Here is a 26,913-nt window from a genome sequence, read left to right as displayed (position 1 = left end):
TTATTATTTGGGGGATAATAAATCTTATCAAATTGTTGGAAAAGGAAAAGTTAAGATTGAGTTGTAGAACGGGAATCATTCGCTACTACATGAGGTAAAACATGTTCCAAGGCTGAGTAGGAATTTAATTTTAGCAGGGCAACTCGATGGTGAGGGTTTTGTAGTTACTTTTAATGATAAAAAATAGAAGATTTCAAAAGGTTCTCTTGTAGTAGCAAAAGGTGTGAAAGTAGGCACCTTATATCTTTGTATAAGTTATATTGTTCCTCTTACTTTGATAGTATAAGAGAAAAATGAATGTTTAGGAACAATTGTTGTAGTTGAGCAGGGAGAACAAATAGTTGTTGTAGATTTTAATACAACACTATGACACAATAGACTTGAGCACATGAGTGAGGAAGGCATGAAAGTACTTCATTCAAAGAAAGTTATACCAGGTCTAAAATGTGTCAATATGGATTTTTGTGAAAGTTGTGTGTATGGAAAATAAAAGAGAGTGAGTTTTGTGAAGAATGGGAAGGAAAAGAAAAGTGAGAGATTAGAGCTTGTGAATACAGATTTATGGTGACTAGCTCAAGTATATTCCCTTGGTGGCTTTCATTATTATGTTACATTTATTGATGATGCAACTAGAAAAGTATGGGTTTATTTCCTTAGATAGAAATCTGATGTATTTCAAAATTTTAAGAATCGGGAATGCTTTATTGAAAATGAAACTGATAAGAAATTAAAATGTCTTAGATTTGATAGTGGTAGTGAGTATTGTAATCATGCATTTGAAGATTACTGATCCACTAATGGTATTCATAGATAGAAAACTATTCCAAGGACTCCACAGGAAAATGGAGTGGTTGAATGCATGAACAAGACTATAATGAAGCATGCAAGGAGCATGGGGTAGCCCTTAAAAATGTGGGGAGAGGCTATCAATATTGTTGTATACTTGATTAATAGAGGTCCCTCTACTCCTTTGGGTTTTGGTATTCTAGAGGAAGCAGGGATTGGTAAGAAGGTGAGTTATTCTTTTCTCAAAATCTTCCATTGTGAAGAATTTGCTCATATAGATTCTAAAAATAGAACCAAGATGGAAGCTAAGTCAAAGAAATGTGTATTTGTTGGATATGGAATTCATGAATTTGGTTATAGGCTTTGGGATTTTGAAAGTTGCAAAATTGTAACAAGCAAGGATGTCATATTCAATAAGAAAGTGTTGTACAAAGATCTATTGTAGAAACATGAGAAGAAAGAAGATGATTATGTAGTGCTAGATGATACTCCAAAAGATGATGTTCCAAAAATTTCTCATTATGTGTAACAACCGCAACAACAAATACCACACACCCCAGTGAATGTTAGACAGTCCACAAGGCTAAGTAGACCTCCAGAAAGATTTTGTCCTTCTTTGTACCCTATTTTACTGAACCTGAATGTTATGATAAAGTTGTGCAGATGGATACTAAGATTTAGTGGGAGTCTGTAATGGTAGGTGAAATGGACTCCTTGCTGGAAAATAAGCTTAGAATTTATGCAAGTTGCTTGCAGGTAAATAGGTTTTACAGAATAAATGGGTTTATAGGTTGAAAGAAGAGGATGGAGGTAAGAAATGATTTAAAACCAGGTTAGTTGTAAAAGGATTTTCATAGAAAAAGGGTCTTGATTTTGATGAGATATTCTCTCCTGTTGTAAAAATGACTTCTACTCATATTGTTTTAAGTATTGTGGTTATTGAAGATTCACATTTGAAGTAGCTTGATGTTAAAACAACCTTCCTTCATGGTGATTTGGATGAGGAGATATATATGAAATAGCCACATGGTTTTAAGGTAAAAGGTAAGGAGAACTTAGTGTGCAGATTGAAGAAAAGTTTATATGGCTTAAAGCAAGCACCTCGACAATGGTATCTTAAATTTGATAGTTTTATGCATAAGCATGGATAGTAGGTGTCATTTAGATCATTGTATTTATTTTAAGAGGTTGGATGATGATAGCTACATTAGTTTATGTTTATATGTTAATGATATGCTTGTAGTTGGGTTTAACATGGATCACATTAAGGGGTTAAAAGAACAATTAGCATGTTTATTTACTATGAAAGATTTGGGGGTAACAAAAGAAATCCTTGGTATGAAGATTTGCAGAGATAGGAAGAATAAGAAATTGACATTATCTAAGGTTGATTATATTGCAAAGGTGTTCCAATGTTTCTCTATGGAGAATGCTAAAGCTATCAACACACCTTTACCTAGTCATTTGAAGTTGACTAAGGAGATGCATTCCAAGACACAATAAGAGGAGGATAAAATGTTTAAGGTACCTTATGATTTAGCTATAGGAAGATTGATGTATGCTATGGTATGTACAAGGCTAGATATTGCACATGCAGTGGGAGTTGTTAGCAGGTATATGAGTCATCCAGGAGTTGAGTATTGGAATGCAGTCAAATGGAATCTCAGATATTTGAGAGGAACATCCAATAAGTGTCTATGTTTTGGGGGCTATAATACTGATTTACAAGGATATGTTGACTCAAATTTAGTAGGGGATATTGATACCAAGAAAAGTACTATAGGTTATGTATTTATTATTGGTGGGGCAGTCATGAGCTAGGTTTCTTTATTATAGAAGGTAAATACTTTATCCACTACAAAGGCAGAGTATGTGGCTACTACAGAGGCAACCAAGGAGATGATATGGCTTCAGTTCTTTTGGAAGAATTGGGACACCCTCAGAAGGATAATTATTTTTTTACAAATAGTTAGAGTTTCATTTATCTTGAAAAGAATTTAGCCCTACATTCAAAGACAAAACAAATATAGTTGCGGTACCATTTCATTTAGCCAGTTCTAGATGATGGATAGTTAAAGCTAGACAAGATACACATAGATGACAATCTAGTGGATATGTTTACAAAGGTAGTGACAATGGAGAAGCTGTACTCCTCTTCAACTTGAGTTGGTCTTCTAGACTGAATAGAATAATTGAACATTAGAGTCCAGGGTTGTTTGATCCAGTGGGAGCCTCATGGAGTAGTGGCATAGCTGTAGGATCAATCTCCAAGTGAGAGATTGTTATTTAGTGTGGAGCCTGATTAGTCCCCAAGTGGGAGATTGTTAGTTTGTGGCTACTAATTAGGGAAGTACTATACATATTCCATAATCCCATGCCTAACATGTTGTAACTAAGTTTAACCCCAAAGTGGCAAAAATACTTGTATAAAAGGGCTTAGGGTTAGGGATTGTTTCATTATATGTGATGTGAAATTACTTGTTGCGACGGTATTGAGCTGTAAGGGATTACATATTGTAATAAGGTAGTAATCATTAGATTGTAATAATATTGGACTTATTGTTTGGTGGACATAGCCTAGGGTTTGGGTGAACCACATTAAATCTTGGTGTCTTATGTTCTTTTTTATGTGATCTATTATTTTATGATATTGTTTATATTTGCATATAATGGTTATTTATGTTTGAGGTTAATCCTAATAATGTAGACTCTATTAAATTCTATTTGTGGTTTTCAATTAGTAAAGTTTCCCTTCCAAATCAAATGTAATTTTGAATCCCCTACTCCAAATTATGTGTCATCATATCCATTTATCATTTCATTATTTAGTTAGATAAATTTTACAACAAGATTTTCAATAATTTAATGACCATATCTTTTTTAATAAAACTACACACTAACCCTAAACATAGTATTAACCTTGATGTAAAATCTCAGTCTCACCATAATTCTAAGCCTAACCCTAACACTAATTTTAATTTAAACCATTATATAATTAAAAATGAGAAATATAACCATAATCATTAATTTGAAACCCTAATATAAGTATCCTAACCCATTTCTTAAATGATAAACTTAATCTTAAATGTTAAACCCTAATTCTAATTGTAACTTCAAATCTTAAACCTAACACTTGATCCCTAGTCAAGTAACCATAACAATAAACATAATGGAAAGTAATATTAATCCTAATTATAATTAAAAATTCTAATTCTTAAAGCTAGCATGTGATCCTAAAATGTAAACCCTAATTCTAATCCTAATTTTTAAACATTGTTTCTAAGTGCTAAACTATAATCTTAAATTATCATCCATCAATTCTAAATCTAAATCTAAACCATAATTCTAGATTCAAATGCCTGATCTTAAATGATAATTATAAAAAAAATGTCTATATAATCTATTAGCATATGTCCTAATTTGTCTCCACAAAACCAATCCATGAAGATTATCTAGCACATTATTAGAAAAAAGAAAATTATGTTCATGCACTGCAATATCGTTTAGACATGTTTGTTTAGGACTTGGTGTTTTCATGTCTACATTCATAACATTGTTATTTTCAATTGGCATTTCATTTTCAATGTTATTTGGAATTTGAATCTCATTTTCACTTTTTCTTGGTATTTCTTTTAGGGCATGCATTTCCATTGGAGTTTTTTGTGCATGGTCATTTGGAAATCTATTCTCATGAAGAAAGTCTAAATCGTTTAAATCATAACCTACTTCTAAAAAATTACCAATTTCATCATGAGAAAAAACTTGAGGGTTTGGAGATGCACCAGTATTGAATGTTTGATTAGAATGTGCACTAGAATCTCTTTGTATTGGGTTCTCTTCTTCAGCCTCTTCATCCATCATGGTATCTTCAATGTCTTTCTTCCCTGAAACATTTCTCAACTCTCTAATTCTTTGTCTTCTCTTTCATTGATGTTGTGCTTCATTATCTTTGTTTGTTGCAATCTCTTGATTTGTCAAAACTTTTATTTTCTTCTTTCTTCATTGGTTTGATCCCATGTTTGCACCAATTTTGAATTCAAGTCAATAGCTTCCAAATTGTAAAAGATGACAAGAAAACATAATAATTATGACAGGAATTCGTTGTTGCAATTCAAAACTATCATTCAATCATTGTAATCACTAAAAAATGCTTTCTGGGGCATCTTTTGGGGCCCAATAGGTACATCAGAATTAGGTACCCAATTTTTAAACAATCCGGTACTCCATTTTGTTAATGGCTAAATTCAAATCAGGCACCCAATTTTTGAATTGCAAATTGGTGCCCAATTCTAGTGCCATGGGTGAGAATTCACATTGAGTTTTGCCTTGGGGAAAGGCATGGCATAGGCTTGGTGGGACCAAGCCTGTGCCTTTATGAACCAAATTTTGACTAGGGCATTTAATCAGCAATTTCAGGGATTGTCATAATTTTTATACAGTTGTCCCCATTGAATTTTTTGAGAAAATGGAAACCCATTATAGGTTTTATTGTTCTAATTTCAAAAATGTAAATTTTATAGTGTTATGAGTTCATTTGCTATTTTTTCATTATTTATTAATCAAAAGTATCTCTTAACATAAAATAGTAAGATTCACTAAAACTTTAATAACTTTTTTAAATTTTCATATTTTTAAAATTAATTTACATGTCATCAATCTTCACACAATTTTTTTGAAGTTAAAAAAATCCATTTTTTAATTATTAAATTATGGTGTCCGTGCACAAGAGGTTTTAGAAATTAGCTTAATCGTCAATTAAAAATTAATAAAAAAATATTTATTAAAAAATTCAAGAAAATTATTCTCACCAATCTTTTGTGTGTCAAGTAACTTCATTTAAAAGGATTCAAAAAAAATCATTTAGTGGTGTCAAATTATGGTGTTCGTATATGAGCGTGGTATGGTGCTGAAATAGGCATTTTGAAAATGTGGTTTTCAAAGATTCATACAAGAAAAAGAAATCTATCATATGGGTATACAAATAAATTACATATTCAAAAAGGAGATTCCAAGCGCTACAATTTTTATTTTTGAAGTTTTTTAAATATTGAATCTCTAAATGCCTCAAATTTTGGCACCAATTGACAATATATTTAAAAACCAGGAAAAACATTTCAACTTTCTGGCCAAAAGTGAGACCCAACTTCTTGCACTGACCCCTTCATATAATAATTAATCAACACATTATCTTGTCAAAGACTAATTGATCACATGCCCATTGTAAGTCCATCATACTTACGCCTCTTTACTCAACAACTTCACTAGTTTATCTAGGTATCTCTCTTTTCAAATCCTCTTCTTCAATTGACAAATATGACACTCTACACTATTAGTAAATGTCTTACCAGTAACATTTGACATCAATGGAAACATAACAATTTTTCCAACCATAGTTTCCAATAGTATATGACATGAATGCAAATATTTTTAGGAAAGCATGTCTCAATTCCTATCATATTACTTTCACATTGGATAATAAATTCGGTCTACAATTTTTAATAACAATATGGCTGAGTACTAACTGTTTAGAGCATTTATGTTTCTCTTTGGCAAGTACTTAAGCCTAGAGGGGCATATATGCTAGTAAATCATTTTTACAAATAGTTCTATCTATTGCCTATGTCGTTATCCTTGGCTCTACAAGGGTTTAAACTAGATATGTAGCTAGATTCGATCCATCCCAGTATGCAGTGCAACATCTAGTCTTTCAAATAAAGTAAAGTACTCCTGTAGAGAAGGGTGTAAATGGTGAGATAGCCTAAGCCCTAATCCACATACATGTGATCATATGAGCCATGGTTGGAGGCTTGATAAGAATACTCATTTTTGTGACACTCGTGCCAACTAGAACAAGAGTGAACCCATAATTGCAAGTGATGTTGGCTTAAACCATCTTCTTTGTTGGGGCTTAGTGTTCAATTGCCATCCCATTTTGTTGTAGTTCAAGTTCAACTGCTAATCAACGCTGAGGTAAAGAATGTGTAGACGAGCTCTTGACTTCAACTTGGTGGAGGTGGTTTTTGATGGAGAATAACAGTGAGAATAGCAGAGAGAAACCAATTTTTTTTATGAATTTGAGGATTGTGCAAAACCCTTCTCCAAACCTTCAAAAACATATTCCAAACCTACAAAACCCTCATTTTAATCACTAGAATGATTGTTTGTATCATGTTGTTAAGAATGGCTTCCATGTCCTTTCTAGAAGGCTATGGAGACTTTATGTCTAGTCGATAAACTCAAAACTAAGACTAATAAGGACTTATAATATAATTTTTTTGTATATTTATTTGTAATGAAAAATAATTGTTTTCCTTGCTATTTTTACTTTAAACTAGTGAACATCAAGATAATTAACACTTTTAATATTTTTAAAATATACATAAATGTATTAACATAGAAATATGCATAGGTTGAAAATTTTCTTAAATATAATCGGTTAATGTATTCTATGCAGAAATAACAGGAGGAGCTAATTAAAAATAATAATAACGTTTTATTGACGAAAACAAAATTAACTGTTAAATAAAAAAATAATCATTACTATTCAAGACTCGGCGGGTGACATCCTCAACAAGCAATGTTAGACGTGGGGCGATTGGAGAGCTCCTCTGGCACGAACTTAAAGGACGGTTGTTAGAAATGGATTATGGGCTCAAAACCCTAGGTGTTCCGATAAAATATTTGAAAATGATCTATGCAGTTTCTGGACCTGTTTCTAGTGAGACGAATAAGTCTTTTTAAGTTTTTTGAGTGAAAAGATTGGAAGGTCTCTCGGTTACCTATTTGTTTGCAAAGGAGGTTTTCCTGGAGCTCCGGGTGAGTTTCTAACTCCGTTGTTTCCAGAAATGGAAACTGGAAAATATTATTTTTCTATTAGGCAAATGAGAGAGGTGTTAAATATTGTACCATAGTATTCTTAAATAGAGTTAGAGTTTGTTTGTTCCTTCTTATCCGAGTGCTTGCTTACATTTATTTTGATTGTTGTTCAAACTGACCTCTATGTTGCGATGGTTGAGGTTGGTTATTGCTCACCACCTTTGAGTTGATAACGTTGTTATTACAGTGAGGCTCGTCGGTTGTGTGCTTATACATTCGAGATTGTTATGAATGTTTGAATCTTTAGGGTTTCTGTGTCAATTAGTATTTTTGATAATACAAAATTCTGTCGTACTTGCTCTCTCTAGTGTTGTTTTTTCCATGTAATCTTGTTTGTTGACAAACTAGGTTCTCAACTTCTTGACTGCTAAATTTTCCAAGACGAGAACGTGAGAATAAGGATAGCGCTGTGTTATTACATTGCCAGGTTTATGGTACCAGTATTAGGGTAAGTCATTATCAATTCACGTTCTCTCCTATAGACTGTCTAAATGGGTAGATGTATTAACTCAGGGCCCGTTTGGTTGCTGGAATAGGAATGGAAAATTTGGAATACGTTTTTCATTTTCTGTTTGGTTCGTCACTTGGAATAGGGAATAGGAATACGTATTCTCATTTTGCCTCTAAAATGAGCTTATACCCATTCCTATTCCCAATATTACATGCCTATTTTCCATTCCTATGCCCGCAACCAAACGAGCCCTCAGGGTTGACATTTGATGTTCTTGGGTTAGCCTCAAAACTGAGCGATGTTCTCTCTTGGCTGTTATAAGAAACTGAGAAAACTTTTATTATTAGGGTTTCCTGTGGCTGCAAGATCTTCTATTATGAATAAGTATCGACAACAGTTATGAATATTGTCTGGGTTTTTTTCCCAAGAAACTTTATCAAGTTCTCTTGATATTTTATAAAAGTATTTCACCAGTTGGTGGTCTTATGAACTGTACAGCTTTAAAGTTCAACGTGCGAAATATAGGGAAGCTGATGGAACGAACTATAAATAGAAGTATACAAATTTCCACTTAAATCTTATTCATAGTGTGAATGTAAAACTTCAGATGATTAGGACAAATTTTATCCATCCCATAATCACCTCTTCAAATATAGAGCCCTAAAATGTGGAGGCGGCTATTAATCAGGATTTAAATTATTTCTTTTTTCTTTACCAGACTCCCTGCTTCTGAAATTCTAGGGCCCTAGCCTAAGTGGACTGTAAGGATGACTGGGGTTGTAAGGATTAATTGTTTTTGTTTTATAAAAATGGGATTTGATATTTTATCGATTTTTAATGTTGAACCTTCATTGGTTTGTAGTTGAGTTGCTGACTTGCAGTTTCTGAGCTTGGCCGTAGAACTGTTTCACAAAGTTTGCTTAACCACCATATAGGTAATTTTCAGATTTGTCTTATTTTACTGACTGACCGGGTAGCTCACAGAAACCATCAACAAACGAAAACCGCTTCCAGTTTCTTCACACAGCCAGACAGTGAATTTAGAGTTTTATTTTTTATTTTAAATTTGCAGGTCAGTGACTGACATTGCTCTCACGATCTCTACCTTGTTTTTTGTTACCTTTGCTGGACCCTGGCCTTTTCTTTTACATAGGGATTGCCTACCCATAATAGAGCAATCGTCACCAGTCAGGAAAGGTTCAGACCAGGAATAGGGCAAGTGAAAAGTTTCTAGATAACCGGTTTTTATACGTGGCCAGAAAAATTAATACATGAATTCTCAGAAAAGTACAAATTAGGACCCTCAAGTAATTTTTACACCTCAAGTAATTTCAGGCTTGGTGTTGTTCAAGATGAAAGAGATTGCAAAAACGTTCCTGAATTGTGAAGTAAAGAATGCTGTAATTACTGTGCCGGCTTATTTCAACGATTCACAGAGACGAGCTACGATGCATGCAGCCCAGTTGGCCGGGATTAATGTGTTGCTACTTCTAAATGAACCAAATGCGGCAGCCATAGCTTATGGGTTGGATACAAAGGCATACACTTCACCCACAGGTAAGAATATCCTTGTTTTTGATGTTGGAGGAGGCACGCTTGATGTTTCTATTATTACTGCCAGAGGGAGTTCATTTGAAGTCAGAGCAGTTGGTGGAGACTCTCATCTGGGTGGTGAGGATTTTAATACAAGACTGCTTAATCATTTCATCCAAGAATTCGAAAGGAAGAATAAGAAAAAAATTGGGGGGAATCCCAAATCAATTCGTAGACTTCGTACAGCATGCGAGAAGGCCAAAAGAAGTCTTTCTGCTGCTACAGAAACAACTGTTGAGATTGAGTGCCTTTTGGGAAGCATCGACTTCTATTCGAAAATTAGTAGAGCCAAATTTGAAGATCTTAACAATGATCTCTTCAACAAATGCATTGACGGTGTGAGACTGTGTTTAGCCGATGCGGAACTGGCAACAAATGAAATTGATGAAGTCGTTCTGGTTGAAGGTTTGTTTGGCAAAAAGAAGTTGTGCAGAAGCATCAATCAAGATGAAGCATCTTGTATATTATTATTATTGATTTAAAATCTTTTTTAAATTTAAAAACTTATTTATAAAATTTGAAATTTTGGAATTTTTTTTAATATTTATATTATATTGATAAACTATTCAAATTAAAAAAGTTATTAAATTGTTTTTTTATCAGTAAACAACTATCATTATTTATTATAATTAATTTTTTTTTATAAATATCTAAATTTAAAAAGTTATTAAATTATTGGTAAATATGTAACTTTAATATTTAATTAATAGAAAACGGACTATTCATTTAAAAATTATTAAATTAGCCTTAAAAATTGACAATCAATATTTTTGTTAAAACATTAAATAAAAGAATTAAATTGACTATTCTTCACCCTTCAAATAGACTGTAACATCTGCTATTTAGATCATGGATGTAATTCTATGGTTATGTCGAAACATACTCAAAATTAGGATGATTCTAAAAGGACTACTATTTAGGATAATGTAGATTAAATTAATAACACAAAGAATTATAAAGGTAGTCTTAAAGATTTTTTTTTTAAAGTTCATGATATCTAAACTATGTATTTGCAATATAATATCTACAATTTTAACTTTTAGTCTTCATTACACGAATATGTGTAGGAGGTTAGGCAATTTGATGTGAAATTTTGAAGTGGTTATGAATCTTATATCAAAAAGTTGTAAGAATACAATATATAAGAAATTGAATGTAGTTTTAAAAGGATGTAGCATTTGAAAGACATAGAAGTCAAAACTCTATAAGTAACTCCATTAGAAAATAAGTAATAATTACTTAATGAAATCATATTTTGACAATAATTATATCAATGGAAAGTTGACAACATTCTTAAGAAACCCTTTTCATTTCATCAAAATTAGGTGGAAAAAAGTCATTAGCTACACCCTCAAAGTGTGAAACTTAGATAAAGAAGGCAAAAACATGTTTTTGTTATTTTTAAGGCATTGACCATTTAATCTTGGTTTCTACCAAACCTAATCAGATACCCAATATTTTGGGTACCCGATAAAGCCCGTCAAACCAAATCCCATTTGAAATATGAAATATTTGTAATGTTTTAAACTAAATTACTTGTATGTTATTTGATAGGTTATACATAGTATACTATAATACAATATATTATAAAATATATTTTAATATAATATATAACATACTACCACTAGTACATTTGGGCTCATTTTTTGACCTTTATTGGTGAAAATTTCGACTCATTTTTTGACCAATCTTTGACCAAATTTGACCAATGAATTGGTCGATAATTTTTCGATCGAAAATTCGACGAACATACTGGATGGAGGGAATTTCAATTTTTTGCCATTCATTGGTTGAACTTTCGACCAATGCTTCGTAGAAATTTGTGGGGCATTGGTCAAAATTTTGACCAATGCATGGTGGAAAACTAGATGGCACTGGTTGAAAACTTTTTGGTCAAAAATTCGACCATGCAGTAGGTTGGTCGAAACTTCGACGAATACGTTGGTCGAAAAATGTTGGCATTGTTAGCGCATTTTCTGCCATTCATTGGTCGAACTTTCGACCAATGCTTGGTAGAAATCTGTAGGGCCCATATCATGGACAACGATATCATGGACCCACTTCTCGTGTACTAGGTACGAAGATTTTTGATCGTGAGATCGAGCCGAGATCAAAGGGTGGCATTGACTTGCTATGAAGAAGTGCTTGGAAGTTAAGTATAGTGAGTTAGCGAGTGTGGCCCACTACTGTTGAAGTAAAATTGTTGTCCACAAGATCAAGTCTGGATCGACTACGCTTGTTGACTCGCTATAAAGAGATGTGCAAAAATTAGGTATACTGAGTTAACGAGCAATGGACCCACCATCATTTTCTTAAAGGTTGTTTCAATTGTCTACCACATGATTAAAGTAAGATCAGTGATCATCGCTAGCTCGCTCTGGAAAGGTGCTCGAGAATTATGTATAATGAGTTAGCGAGTTGATGACACATGTGCGTAGTCATGCAAGGGCCCGGTTTGAAGCGCCAGCCTTGAAGGAAAGGTAGAGGTGGAGGTGTTTTACTGGCTTGACTGCCAATGTGTTAAGAAGAAACCTGAGTCAGCTTAGTTGTAATTCCCAGATCGTAGGATTTTTCAAGGATCAACGACACAAGTTCAAAAAAGAAAGTGCAACACCACTCTATTTTTCTGTTCGGTGCATTTATGATAAGTGAAAGATTCGCGTGTGGGAGAAACAGAGAATAACACAGTTATTTTTATTAATTCCAGTCCCACGCAAACAGAGATTGCAAATTTTCTGAGCACAACAGCCTGATTGATTGTGTCGTGTTAAGCCTGGTAAAGAAGTGAAACTATTCTTCTGTCATTCGAGAGAAATTTTAGAAGTTCAGAGAAGAACAAGTTCAGCAAGTCAAGTAAGTACTCATATTATAACCTCTATGGCATTCCAATTCTCTCAATACTGTCAAAATGCCTCCTAAGAAACCATTCCCTGGGAAAATTAATTATATGGATAGGAATGTCCATGATGATTTATTATAATTACTACCAGAATCTATTGTAAAGCTTGCACAAGTTAAAAAGTTAATTTCCTTAAACCCTAGGCTTAAAATTGGTGATGGCCTATATGACAAGGGGAACTGGGTTAGGGATGCAACAACTACTCAAACTAGCCTTATCTTGTTTAAAAAGTGGTTTTTGAAAAGAAAATTGTTTGCCCCGCATGCTAATGTCTAGAATTTTGATTTGGGAAAGTTAGTAGTCCCAAGTGTTTTCATGGATTATGATTTTCTGGAAGCCATTGCTAAGAATTATGACCAAGCCATTAGGGTTGTAAGAAGAAAGGATGGTGTGCCTCTAGTCTCGATTACTACTGAAGAAATTAGAGAGGTTTTTCACTTGGAACCATTATCAGACTACCATGTGCAAATCAATTTGCTCGAATTAGAGAATTAATATAAAGCAAAGAAGGATGTAATTAGGGGAGGTGCACTAAGGGCACATCTTGGTACAATAGGAACTTTGCCAGTAATTACTGTAGCCTCTAGAGAACCTTTTAAGAAGAGTCTTTTCACTTCTCGGGCTGTAGAGATATACAGGACCTTATGCCGAGTTTTTGGTGAAGATAAGCAAGAATTTATGCTCATTGGTTTCATGTACATGATGGTTCAGATTGCTTCCTTCGGTGTAGATGTTATTTTTGATTTTGCTTCCTTTTTGGCTGAAGAAATTCACATTGGTTTAGTTGGGATTACAAAGGGCAAGGTGGAAAAAACTTTTGGTCACTACTCTCTATTAATGCATATGTTTTTGTTCAAAGGAGTGACATATTTTGGTAATGAGATGGAACTAGACAAAGAGGAGAATGGGGAAATACTGCCAATCCAGTTTTGGAGTGCAGATATGACCTGGGATGCAAGTAATGCTAGTTTTGTCAGATTTGATAGATATTTTGCTGCTAAATTGAGATGCCTCATATTGAGTGACAATCCCAGAATCCCTAGGGTACTAATGAGTCTCATCAGGCCTATGGATAAACCCCATGACTTGAAAGTTTCACATAATTGGGGAGATATCATCCCCTACCCTATTTCTACTATTTTTAGAATCTATGGTTTCAAGGGGAACCCTCATGTTTTGCCTTACCAAGTTCCTTTGAAGGTGGGAATGGCTGAAGTTTTATGGCAGTTAGGGGGAGTGGAAGAAATATTTGTTGAAATGGCAATTAGGGTCAATTTTCCCTACCTGCACAGTGGCCCATCAGTTTGTGATTACAAAAGGTGGATGGATCTTTTTGCATAAAATTTTGGAGCAGTATATGATGGCTGTCTCTCATCCCCATTTTTGTGATTCTGAGGGATTTTTCAATCAGATGTTGAGGCATAGAATCAAGTTGGGACTGGTCAAGCATGATTCTTATTATCTAGAGGATATTATAAGGAATGAATTCTCATTACAGGAGTAGGAAACTAAAAAGGAAAAATGGAGAGTTTATTCCTGGGTCTTTGAATTCATTCATTGTTTTGATAATAAATATGATCCTTTGGATAATGCTATTACAGAGGCTGAGAAAATAAGTAAGCTGATGAATACCTTCCTTGAAATAATGGAGGTCATGAATGAAAAGAAATAATTTTTTATTGATTCATATCCTGATAAGGCCAGAGAGGTCATGAGGAGGTTGGCTTTCACTCCAAATGTGAGAACTGATAAAATAATTGTACAAAAGAGGCCCGGATATACTATAATTCAGAATAAAACGGTTCCAATAGACAAGGGCAAACAAATAATATGATCTACCAGTATAGCCCAAGAGGAGAGACCTGAAGAGCCTAGTGCTAAGTAGTGCTAAGAGGCAAAAGGTAATGATAGAAGAAAGGCCTCAAGATGAGGAATATTCACCCACCCAGTCCTCTTTGAGGATTGGAGAAGAGTAGCTCACTAGTGAACAGGTTGAACAAATGGGATCACAGGGAGATATTTTTATTACTCAAGCAGAATTAGATGAGGGTAACCCTCCAGAACTTCCTCTCCCAAGTTTGGATCTAACAATAGCTGATTATAGAGGCAGGGAGTTGGACCCTATATTAGAGTAGGAAAGTCATCAATTTTTGATTGATGACAGTTTTGTGAAATCAAGGGCTTTTCAACAGTTTACATGGAGGACAAACATGAACGTTTTCGAGGAGAAATGTAAAAAGATGAAAACAGAGCATCTAGAAATGGATGAAACTTCTATGAAAAACCAAATTAAAGAAGAAATGATGAAGGAATTGCAAAATATAAGCCCTAACGAGGGGAGGAAAATTATAAAGGCATCTAACATTTTATTATTGCCCAATTGGGATATTGCAGATGCATTAATTATCAATTCTGTTTCAAGTAGATTGGAGTTGCAAGACCCAAATAGAAGAGACTTCCAAGGCACTTCATTCATTGAAGATCAAGATGCATTGGTCAGTTGGTCATTGAGAAAGAGATCTAGAGCCACACCATCACAATCAAATGAGTCTGGGTTTATGGGAAATATACTTGTAAGAAGGGTTGCTGACACTTCACATGTACAGGCAACATATTGGAATGTGGAATCTTCTAAGTTTGTGTTGGCCACTGCTAAGAAGGAGGAACAAGTTATGTCTGAGTTACAGAATAAATATGAAACACTTCTTGAAGCCTATAATAGGGAGGTAAAAAGGAGAATTGAACTTGAAAACAAGGCAATGGGAAAATCCACAAGGCCAAGAATAACATACCCCCGTCCTCTAGTGGAACCTTTTAAATCCACCCCCCTTGTAGAGATACCAGACACACCTCAAAGGCCTCAATATTATATAGCTGAGGAATTTGAAGAAGAGAAGAGCAAACTATGGGCCTTACATGTAGAGTTAAATACGTAGTATGAGGATAAGCTTAGAAAGGCTCTAATGTATTTAGCGGACAAAATTGAGTGGCCCTTATTCTTTGATCAATTGGTAAAAGTAATAGATATATGGGAGGAATTGAAAACTCATGATGATACCCTAAAGCCTATTGTTAATAAATGGGGAAGAAGGGAAAAGTAAATCACCCTTCTATGTTATTTAGTTATAAAATCTTCCCATGACCATGTTGAAAAATTGTATGATATTGCTAATGACCTGTCAGATTTTGATAATAGGAGAGTTGCTCTACAACTGAAAATTGTTTCTTATTTGAATAAGTACAAGAATAAAAAATTTGATCTATTTCCTTGTGCCTTGGAAAGAAAGAAGAAATTGAAAAATAAGGAAGAGTGGAGTAAAGAATTGGATGACCTTTTTTGCACAAGGATAAATAAAGTTATTAATGAAAAGGGGCATGCCTGGTGGGCCACCACGAAAGAGGAATTGGTTAAAGTCCAATTATTTTTTGATTCTTTGAAGAAAGAATTTGTTGGTTTTGAAAAGGAGGCTAGTTATATTTTAAAAAAGAAAAATGATATCCTACAGTTCAGCTGGCCAGATGATATATAATTTGACACTTGGATGGCAGATCTTCTATTGGACAAGCAGTTAGAGGAGGACAGTTCAGATGATGATGAGAAACTAGAAGGCGAGGTGTAGGTTATTGACACCTCTGCACTAGAACTGAAAAAAGAAGAAGGGGAAAAGGTAATAATGCCTGCTCAGGGTGAAAGCAGTGAGAATCCGCAGGAGAAAACCAATTTGGAGGTATCATAAGATCATTGTTCTTTGGCCAGCTTGGTAGCCACATATTCTGAGGAGCCAAAATAATGAGAGACAAATCAAAAGTTGATGATTCACAACAGAAACTAGAACAGGCCTACCTGAAGGAATATTTGATACAGCTGGCATTCTGTTGTGATTGTTTTTGTCTTTTGTATGATGCTTTGTTCCTTGGACACTTGTCAAATCACAATTTCCCTTTGCTTGTTGCAACTCATGCTATATAAATGAGTTGTCAAGGCATTGTGATGGTCCGAGACTTGTGCAATTTTTTGTTTCTTTCAAGAAGAGTACATATTCAGTTAGTCCAATAGTATGCAGAGGTTTTGAGTTTTCTTTGATTGTACTTTCTGATAAGCAAATTGAAATGACAGAAATGATAATCTATTCTGGGCATTCAATTGGTTTTCTATTGGTTATTGTATTAGTCATATGAAAAGGATAATACAAAGGGGTATTTACACTATATCTGTGGATCATCAATTTCTATCTCCATTTTATGGGTTTGTTTACTTTGAAGTCATTTAAATAAGGTTTATTTGGCTGAATGCTATCTGGATGGGTTGTATGCTAGTTTTATTGTTGCTTTTAATTCAAGCAATTATATAAATGCTTTAGTAAATCAGTAGGGTTTATGAGTTCATAAAAGGGATATTGCATAAGAATGGAGATGGGTGATTGTAGTTGATTAATTATTATACAAGTTATTTGAATTAGATCTCCCGCCAGTAGTCAATTTCTTGCCCAATGGATAAGGCACTGGTCCTATAAATCAGAAGTAAACAAGGATGAATTCTGCTGCTGCATATCAAATCATCTTACAAAATCAAAATTATTTTCAATCTTGTTCAAGAATTATAAATGCTGGTCTCACCTCATTTATATCTAATTCCTGAGTCTTAGGTAGCTGCTATTTCCAGGAATATTTGTAAATTTTAGGAGAATTATGACTAGATCTGCTGATAAGGGATGTGTATAAGTTTAAGAGCATTGAAGAATTGAAGTGAGCTGTGTATGTATGTGAGGGTAATAGAGGAGAATTAGAATGAAACTAAGATAATTTCATTTTTGAATTCTACTGCACCGTGCACTTGTACAGATCCTTTCTTGTTCCTCTTTGTGCTCACCACTTAGCCCACATTATTGAGTGTCATATACAAGAAAGTCTTATAGAAAGCAATTTACCCAAGATTCTTGGAGTTGTTCCACTATAAGATATAATGAAATCATGAACTAATTGCCCATTATTTAAGAAAATGAGAAACACTATAAGACACTTTGTAGTGCTGCAATAATAGCCAAATCACCAAAGTAGGCATGCTTTTTGGATCATATTCTCTCTCAAACACAGATGTAACATGCATTTTGGTTGCAGGTGATTTCTAGGAGCTTGGGATTCACTATCAATTCCAACACCTTCAACTAAATTTTTTGAACAAGTCAAAAGTTGTTCCACTATAATGATTACTAATAAACTTTATCATTGTTCAAGTCAAAATTTTATCATTAACAAAAATGGTAGATAATTTTGTTCATGGTCTCAAGGAAAACAAAGACTACTTGACAATAGCAAGAAACAACACAGATGACTTAGAAATAGTCTATCACAATGAAAGACATATTTTGCCCACCATAACACTAGCAGTGCTCTACTATCTCATTTTTGGTAATAGAGACACCCCCCAAACATGAAGGATTCACCCCCCAAACATCTTCAAACATGAAATGATCCACTGTCTATTAGACTGGTGTCTAATCCAAGCTAAACCTCCATCAACAATTACCATCCAACACTGCACTTGCACCAAGTTTTCCCACTCTCCTGCATTTGGTTAATATAGTACAAATAAATTATCACAACCTCATTGTCTCCCACAAATAACAGTGACTACAGGTGGTAGGAGAGAATCTACATTGGAAACTTCAGAATAAGTACAGTTGATTATGCCTAACCAGTCACTGGTTTGAATGCACCAATCTATTATTCCTTACTCAACCCACAATGAAAATTAAAAGAATGCGTGGACAAGATAACAAAAATAATAAAATGTTCTCACATTAAATATTAGTCAAAATGCATTTGATACATCATAGGAATTCACTGTTCCATGGGACAGAGACTGAATTGCAGAGAACAAGATTATTTTATTGATTATAATTTTTTCACAATGCCTTGTCTCACCACCCCAACTCTACTTCTCCCCTAAAAACTTGACAAATCCCTTCTAAATAACCAAACAACAGTAAACAACCACTGATGTCTAACTATATGACTGTTACCAGTTAGTTATAAACTAAAATTTGTTGTCTAGTTGACACAAAGTGTCAACTTCAACAACTTACAATCGTATATGCCTTTAATATATTTCACTAACCTTTTCAAAGGTTTTATAACTTCACTAACCCTTCCAAAGACACCTAAAACCCTTACGAGCTGTACTAGGCCTAAAGACACCTAAAACCCTTACAAGCTTTTCTTTGCATTTTTTTTACATTTGATACTTTTCTTATAGGTGGACATGTCTATCACAAACATCCAACATGTCTGTCCTTAGACTTCATGGCAAAAACCCTACAAACAACACAAAAAAAATAAGGACATGAACCATCCAAACATCTCTAATAGCTTGTGGATATCCCAAAGATGCATAAGTGCATGACTTGTGAAAACCAAAAAGATAAGACTAACTTGTATAACAAGCGAATAACCAAAATGATTTTATGTTTGTGTTATGGTTGACAATGACAATGATATTTGGATTCAAGTATGAAGAAATTTGTATCAATCAATTCATTAAATATCATTTGAATAGAAAGAAGATTTTAAGAGATTCAAGAGCATAATTATAAGCCAAATTTGTGGAAGACCTAAATCAGACCTAAGTGAATAGACATGTGAAGGCTTATTTTGAATATGATGAGCAGATCTAAGGTAGAATATTTATGAAGGTATATTCCAAGTTTAGAGCATTTATTGAAAAACAATATTTCAAATCTTGGTGGATTATTCATAAGTACAAGGCAGATTTTTTGAAGACCTCGAAGGAGATCTAAAGAAAATCTACCTACATTATAAACACTTTGCATTTCAAAGGCTAGTTCCTTTTGCATTGCAGGATTTGAGGTTGGTGTCTCTTGCTAATTGAGTCTACATATTTGTTTGAAGTTATATACATAAATACATACATGTGTGTGTGTGTACATACACACACAATTCACCTACAAGGATTTCCATAATAGTATATGCATCTTGTCTTCTTTTGTTAGACATCAACTATGTGAATGCTTTCTACATTGCTTTCAGTTGAATAAATATATATAATAAAATATGCAGGTTTCTATGCCAAACTAACTCCAATGTGGACAAATATCTAATAATTGGGATTTAAACTAAGCAAGAACTATATGTTCAAGGAACCAAAAGATGATTGCAATGAGACTATTACAAGCAAAAAAACTTTAGTCTCGTTAAAGAGAATTGGGATGTGTGTTTGAAGACTTAACAAATTTGAGCTTCACTTGGTTTCAAGAATACTATAATATTCTCTACTTAGCAAGGCCAACCACGTGAAGGTGGAAGCTCATCTGGCCTCACCCCCTCCCCCTAACATCAATCTAAAGTACCCATTATCATCTAATTACATACTTCATTCATTAATTCATCCATTTATGAACTATAGCATTCAATCAATACAATCACATAACATTCATTAATATGATATAAAAATAATTAATACACAATACTAATCAAAACTTGATTAACACATAACAATATTTATTAACATAAAATAAAAATCTGTATTAATACGCATCATTCATACATAATTACTTAAAACAAAGTTCTTTCATTATCCAACAAGGTTTATCAAAGAAGATTTTTAAAACATCATTTCTTTTTTTTGTTTTTCTGAGCTCTCTTAAGAAAAGCTCTCATAGGGACATCCATATCTACTTCATTCTCCTTCTCTTCTGGCACGTATAATGTCAAATTAGGATGGCTCCTTCTCTTTGGAGGAGCAGGAGGTTGCTGCACTAAAGGGGGCTCTGTTGCAAGAACAAGTGAATGCAATAAATTGGCATACTATTTTTCTTTTTCTAACTGTTACAAGTTTGTAATTAAGTACGAGCACAACATAAAATGCATTTTTCTTACCTGAAAATGCCACATCATGTACATTAACATTTTGATCTACCACCGCGTCAACATGTTGAACACTTGGAACATGGTTCAGTCCTTCAGCATGATGTTCAACATGCTCTGAAATATTCAAGAAAAGGATACATGTCAAATTCCAATTGAAGATGTTAAATTGTATTCATAATTGCATAATTAATTTCCAATAGCAAATTAATACCTCCACCACTATAATGCACATCATGGCCTTCATTAGGAGCAGGTTTTGTGGTAGGATATGAAGGCTGCAGTAAAATGTTATGCACATTATTATGTAGTCAATTTACGTTTAAAACTAATATCAAAAAAGAATCTTCTCAACTATTTAATTTCATTTACTTTTCATCTGACCAATTTACCTATGAGATATCATTTGGTGCACTGGATTCTTGGGCAAGGCTTACAAATTCTTCACGTAGGCGTGCAACCACAACTTTATAGCCTTCCTTCAAGGCAATTTTTCTATCTTCATCTGTGACCTCCACATTGAAATCTGTGCCTTGTGGTTTTTGCTTGATAACATCAATTTTCCATGTATGGTTTCATTCAAAAAAACTGTTTGCAACATTATATTAAAAAACAAAAACAAAATTCATTGCTCCACTTACAAGTCGAGACTGCAGATTCATATAGCCACTAGAGCCAAGTTTGTTTTGGCCAACCTTTTCTGTTCTCGCTTTTGTAGCCATGGATGTGTCCTGCAATTTATGAACAATTTCAAACATCTTTGATTATATATTTACAAATATCAATAATTAGTGCATGATTACAATGTACTTAATACTATAATGACATACCTCTTTTTGCCCTGTGCTGCTTCATTATCTCTATCTTCACATAGCCTTTTCTCCTTTGCATCTTCTATTATTTCATTCCACTCTATTGGTGGAATCATAGGAGGACGATCATACTTTGGGTTATCCTTAAGACACCTTCTATATTGATCCCTCACAGTCTTTATATGCTTTGTTGCTCTTTCCAGAAGTAGGCCAGTGTCAAAAATGTTTTTCCCAAATTTCTCCTCAATGGATACAATCAGCTGATTTTTTAATTCCCCAACTTGTAAATTCCACCTTTTAAAAAATAAATAGATTCTTAGATCAATAACTTTAATATATTACAATATATAGAAGAAAATAAAAATTATGTAGCAATGATATGAAACTACGTACCTTTTACGTATGGTGGGTCCAAACAGTCTCAATGTCATATGAAAAAGATGTTCAAAGAAAGCATTATTACCTATAAAAACATAAAGGATTTATCAGTCCAAAATGAGTAATGTAAAAGTAAACTAAATTTACACTTTAAAAAATATCAATTTTAAAGCACCTAGAAGCTTTTGTTCTCTTAATGGAAACAAAGTTTTCTTATTTAGCAACGATGTACCTTCATACAAACCAATACTAATCACACAAATTGCTCCAAGAAATGGATCAGCTTCAGTAGTACCGCTCTCTGTTGCTCTATCAATTGAAACATCATAACAATTAAATGACAATTTTAGTACTGCTCTCTATTGGTCTACCTCCCCGCCTATGTCCATGTCTCTCTATGTGTGGCTATATATATATATATATATATATATATATGTATGTATGTATGTATGCGTGGTGTGTGTATGCATGTGTTTGTGTGTATGCAAGCTTCTGTAGACATTATTTAAGCACTAATGTGCTACTTGATTGTTCATCAACTTGTAGAAAGACATTACAAAATATAGCACATTACAAAATATAGCAAAACAAGGTTTTACCAGCTCTACTAGGCATAGATGATAATGTTTGCATGGTCCTTGTTGCCGACAATGCAGCAGACAATAGTGGATCGCCAACCGAAGGAGGAGTCCGCACTTCATCATGAGCTGAAGAATAGAATATTGTTAGCAAAGACATTTGCAAAATGGGATACTAGCGAGAAATGTCGACAAAAAAAAGGTAAGTGTTATAATGTTGATCAAAACAAACAAAGTGTTACTTACACGAAGGTACTGTGAAACAACCCTGACCATGTTTAGCATGTGATGTCACAACTGGCACATATGTCTATAAAAGAACACATAAAATCAGAGATCATGATCCATAAGATACTATAAAATATTAATATCTATTGAACTTCTATTACTACTTTAGTCGAATTACTGCTTACTTTCAAAGATTGGATTCTACAGTCCAATTCTATTCTCAGTGCCTCTTTCTCCTCACTTCTATCACCCTTGATGATAATTTGAACAAGTTCATCAGTGTATCTTTGTGTAATTTTTTGGGTGATGAATACAGGGTTAGTACTAAGGCCAATGTCATGTAGATATGATGCCCATATTTCAGATTGCATTTGATCAACAATCATTGTAGCTTTTTCCTATTAGTTGTGACATCAAATATTCGTATGCTTTCATCAAAATAACTCCAAAGGCATAAAGAAAAGAATATAATAATAGGACATTTGTTTCTATATTAACATTAAAATTTACAATAATTAATGTTTACCTCTATTGAAGGTGTTTGACATGGTGCATCCATATCGCCCTGTGAAAAAAATTAGTAAGTCTTAGAAATCAGCAACGAAATTAAAGTAATAGACTTACCAAAAAAAGTATTAATAATAAAGTAGATTGTATATGTAAATCATTTTTCTTAAGTTAAAAATTTAGCATAACTAATGTTTATATCTAAAACAATATTTGACATGTCCTACTTAATGTTTATATGTGCACATATGGTTTGGAAAGAAATATTTGGTCATACAAGACCCCATCATATTTGACATTGATCGTACCTGAAGATTTCATTGATCATCATGATCGTCATCCATGTCATCATCATCATCATTATCATCATCATCACCATCATCGTACTCGTCACTTTGATCGTTGTCATCACCACCACCATCTTCATCACCATCATCATCCACTTGATCACTATCATCATCATGACCATCATCGCCATGATCATCACCATCTTCATCACTATGATCATGATCGTCATCAGCATCATCATCATCATTATCACCATTATCGTTAGCATGACCAAAATCATCACCATCTTCTTCTTCTTCATCACTGGGTAACTGTTGTTCCTGATAATCATTTACTTCCTCTTGTGCTTCTTCAATATCTTCTTCTTCGATCACATTATACTTTATCGGCCTTCCTCTTGGGTCATGTCTAACAAAAAATGACTAACCTAGTTTGTCTGGAACACCAAACTAAAACACTTGCTTGCATTGACTTGGAAGAACATAGGGCTCATCTCCGATTGGCTCAAATGACCTTGTATTAATCATAGAAAATCCACTATCGTGTTCAATAACATTCCTATCAGGATCATTTTGATTTACTCATAACCTAAACCATTTGACGACAAATAGAACTATTTTGAATGAATTAAAGTTGCACTCAAGTATATCATCCAAAATGCCATAGTATCGATTTTTAGATTGTTGAGGATGTATCTCAGTTCTAGATGAAATATTGGTGACCGCAAAGACAACACTTATCCCAGAATCACACGTTTTCTTTGTTTCATCTAACTTTTTTGTGCGGAATTTATAGCCATGGTAGTACATAGCTTTGTGCTATTTGACCTGCAATTATTCAAACATGTCAAGAATCTTCTCATTGATTTGTGAGTTGATATTAAACTTATGTCTCATGATTAGTAATCTTATGCATACCTTTGTATCTCTTAAGTCATATATTAGATCAAGTACCATTGGCATAACATTGGGATCTCCATTACGATGAGCTTCTTTAACCAATGATGCAACACCATCCCATGTTAATGAGCGACCATTTTCTTGAGACTGTTTAGTCCACACTGTCATCCAATCAAGATTGTTTGCAATATACAAGTGTAGTGCATCCCACTCACGACCAACTATAAAGAAGACAATTACACCAGTGAGAAACAACTTATATATATATATTGATGATGGATAAGAATTGTTAAATTACAAAAAAAACTTATAATTACCTCTCACCCTCCTCAATCTACCTTTCCTCATCAGGTACTCCCCTTTGAATTTGTCATTACAGTTGGGATCCCAAATGCGATCTAGATGGATGCCTGCTGCAAACTTTGGAAGATATTCACTGATATACACCATGGTCTAGTATATCATACATCCCTCTATCATAGAACCCTCAGGACGTGCTCTTTTTCGAACCAAGCCCTTCATAAATTTCAAATGCCTCTCAACCATCCACATTGATCTAGCTTGTACAGGTCCACACAATTCAATCTCCTCAACTTGATGTATGAGGTAGTGTTCTTGAGCATTGAAAAATGTTGGAGGTAAATACTTTTACATTTCACACATAAGCTGTGGAATTTTTCTCTTCCAATATTTTATATCTTTTTTATCAATTTCTTTAGATGATAACCACCTAAATGAGATTCAACACGCAGAAACACATAGAGGAGATTTCAAATAAAATTATACAATAGATTTCAGATAAAAAGCTACAAATCTAAGAAAAAAAACTTTTCTAACCTCATGTATTTTCTAAGATCATATATAAATTTTTTAATACTATTGTCAAACTATTGTGGAAGGGATAGAGGTAGGACGAACTGCAATCATTAAAAAATGATCATTTCAATATATTATTAAATAATGCAACTGGTACTACATTCAATCTTACAAATATACTGTAAATAGAAAACATGACTTACCTTGAGGAAGGTATGCCAATCATGTGTCTTCAACCCTGGCCCAAAATCACCTTTTTTTAATAGAAGAGTGCTTATATTTGTAGCAAATCCTATTGGAATTTTTTTTTTATGACTTCTTTTAATGCATCACTTTGTTGCTTCATTAATAACCAAGGAAGGGCACTTGTATTTATGCGATCTCCATTCCTATTTAATTCAATGAAAACTTTTAGTGCATGATTAGATTCATGAATGTCAGTACAAATTTTAGCAATTTTTTCTCTATCACGCCTTCCATCCAACATTTTTCATAGTGTCTCTGTTACATTCTTTCCAATATGCATAGCATCAAACAAATGCACGATTGGGAGATCCTTGTAGTATGGTAACCTACTAAATTGAGTAGGATAACTTTTCATTCCTCTAGGAAGTTGGTCATTGATGACTTGACAATCTTCATGAGCATCAGTTACAACATTAGTAAATATAAGACAATATCAAAATACAAATTGTAAACTTTGGATGACAAATTGGACATTACCTCGATGATTTAGTCGATCGTATTCCAACTTCCATAAATGAGGTGTCATTCTTCATGGCCTTGATGATGTCTCTTCTTTCCCATTGAAAAGATGTTTTTCGACAATTCGACACCTATGATTATTGTGGAGAAAGTGTCTAAACTCATCAAACACTTGCTTTCCTAAAATTTTCGAATGATGACATTTCATCTTCGGACCACAAACAGGACATGCAAATTTTCCCTTTGTTTGAAGACCTAAAAGATCATGTATAATTGGATCATGTACAATTATCATGCGCAACTTAAGTATTTGATAGTAATGTGTAAGCACTATAACAGACCAAAAATATGTGATCTTAACAATATAACATACCGCAAAAATGAGTTAGCCCAGGGGCATCATGTATTGTCCATACAAGCATTGCATGGAATTGAAATTGTCGATGTCCTATTGGTCTAGAGATGTCATACATAGTGATGCCATTCCATAACTTCAACAACTCGTCAATTAAGGGCTCAATATAAAAGTTCATATCTTTAACTTGGTATTTACCTAGCAATTGAATGAACATAAACATTACGTAATTATTATAACCATTTTCATGCACTATTTATAAATTAATTTAGATAACTATAAAAAAAAAATACCTGGCACAATCATTGACAACATTATGTGCTCCCTCTTTATGGATATCCAAGGAGGAATGTTATTGTTAATAACAAAAATAGGCCATACTGAGTAAACAGATCTCATATCTCCATATGAATTGACACCATCCGCCGCCAATGAAAGTTTCAGATTATGAGGTTCTTCTTTAAAGTGTGACAATGTTTCTTCTATCTCTTTAAATGCAGAACCATCGGCAAGCATTTGCATAATGTCATCCTGACTTCTATTGCATGCATGGTAATCCATAAATTGTGCCAAGCTAGCACACCTGAATAACCATTCTAGACGTGGAATAATGGGAATGTACCGAAGAACCTTGTGAGGCACTTTTTTTGTTATTTGATCTGACTGATATCTACTAACATGACAATCAGGACATTTTGTTGCAAATTCATGTTTTTTATGATATAGAATGTGATCATTGGGACATGCATGTATTGTCTGATACTTCATTCCAATCTGATCCATAATGTTAGATAATTCTCGGTACAAATGAGGCAAAATGTTTGATGGTGGTAACAAAAACTCACTAATCAACTTACA

General features: G+C 33.7%; 1 pseudogene; it reads left to right on the top strand.

Moving 5' to 3' along the window:
- The first annotated feature begins 9,465 nt into the window (after positions 1-9,465).
- The window catches only part of LOC149546753 (heat shock 70 kDa protein 3 pseudogene), a 65,044-nt pseudogene continuing 47,596 nt past the window's right edge, over positions 9,466-26,913 (top strand).

Source organism: Cupressus sempervirens, chromosome 7 (assembly GCF_028749045.1).
Source record: "Cupressus sempervirens isolate cs-2001-9-10 chromosome 7, ASM2874904v1, whole genome shotgun sequence".
Classification (NCBI taxonomy): domain Eukaryota; kingdom Viridiplantae; phylum Streptophyta; class Pinopsida; order Cupressales; family Cupressaceae; genus Cupressus; species Cupressus sempervirens.
Note: the sequence above shows the minus strand (reverse complement) of the source record. Positions and strands in the feature narration are given on the sequence as shown.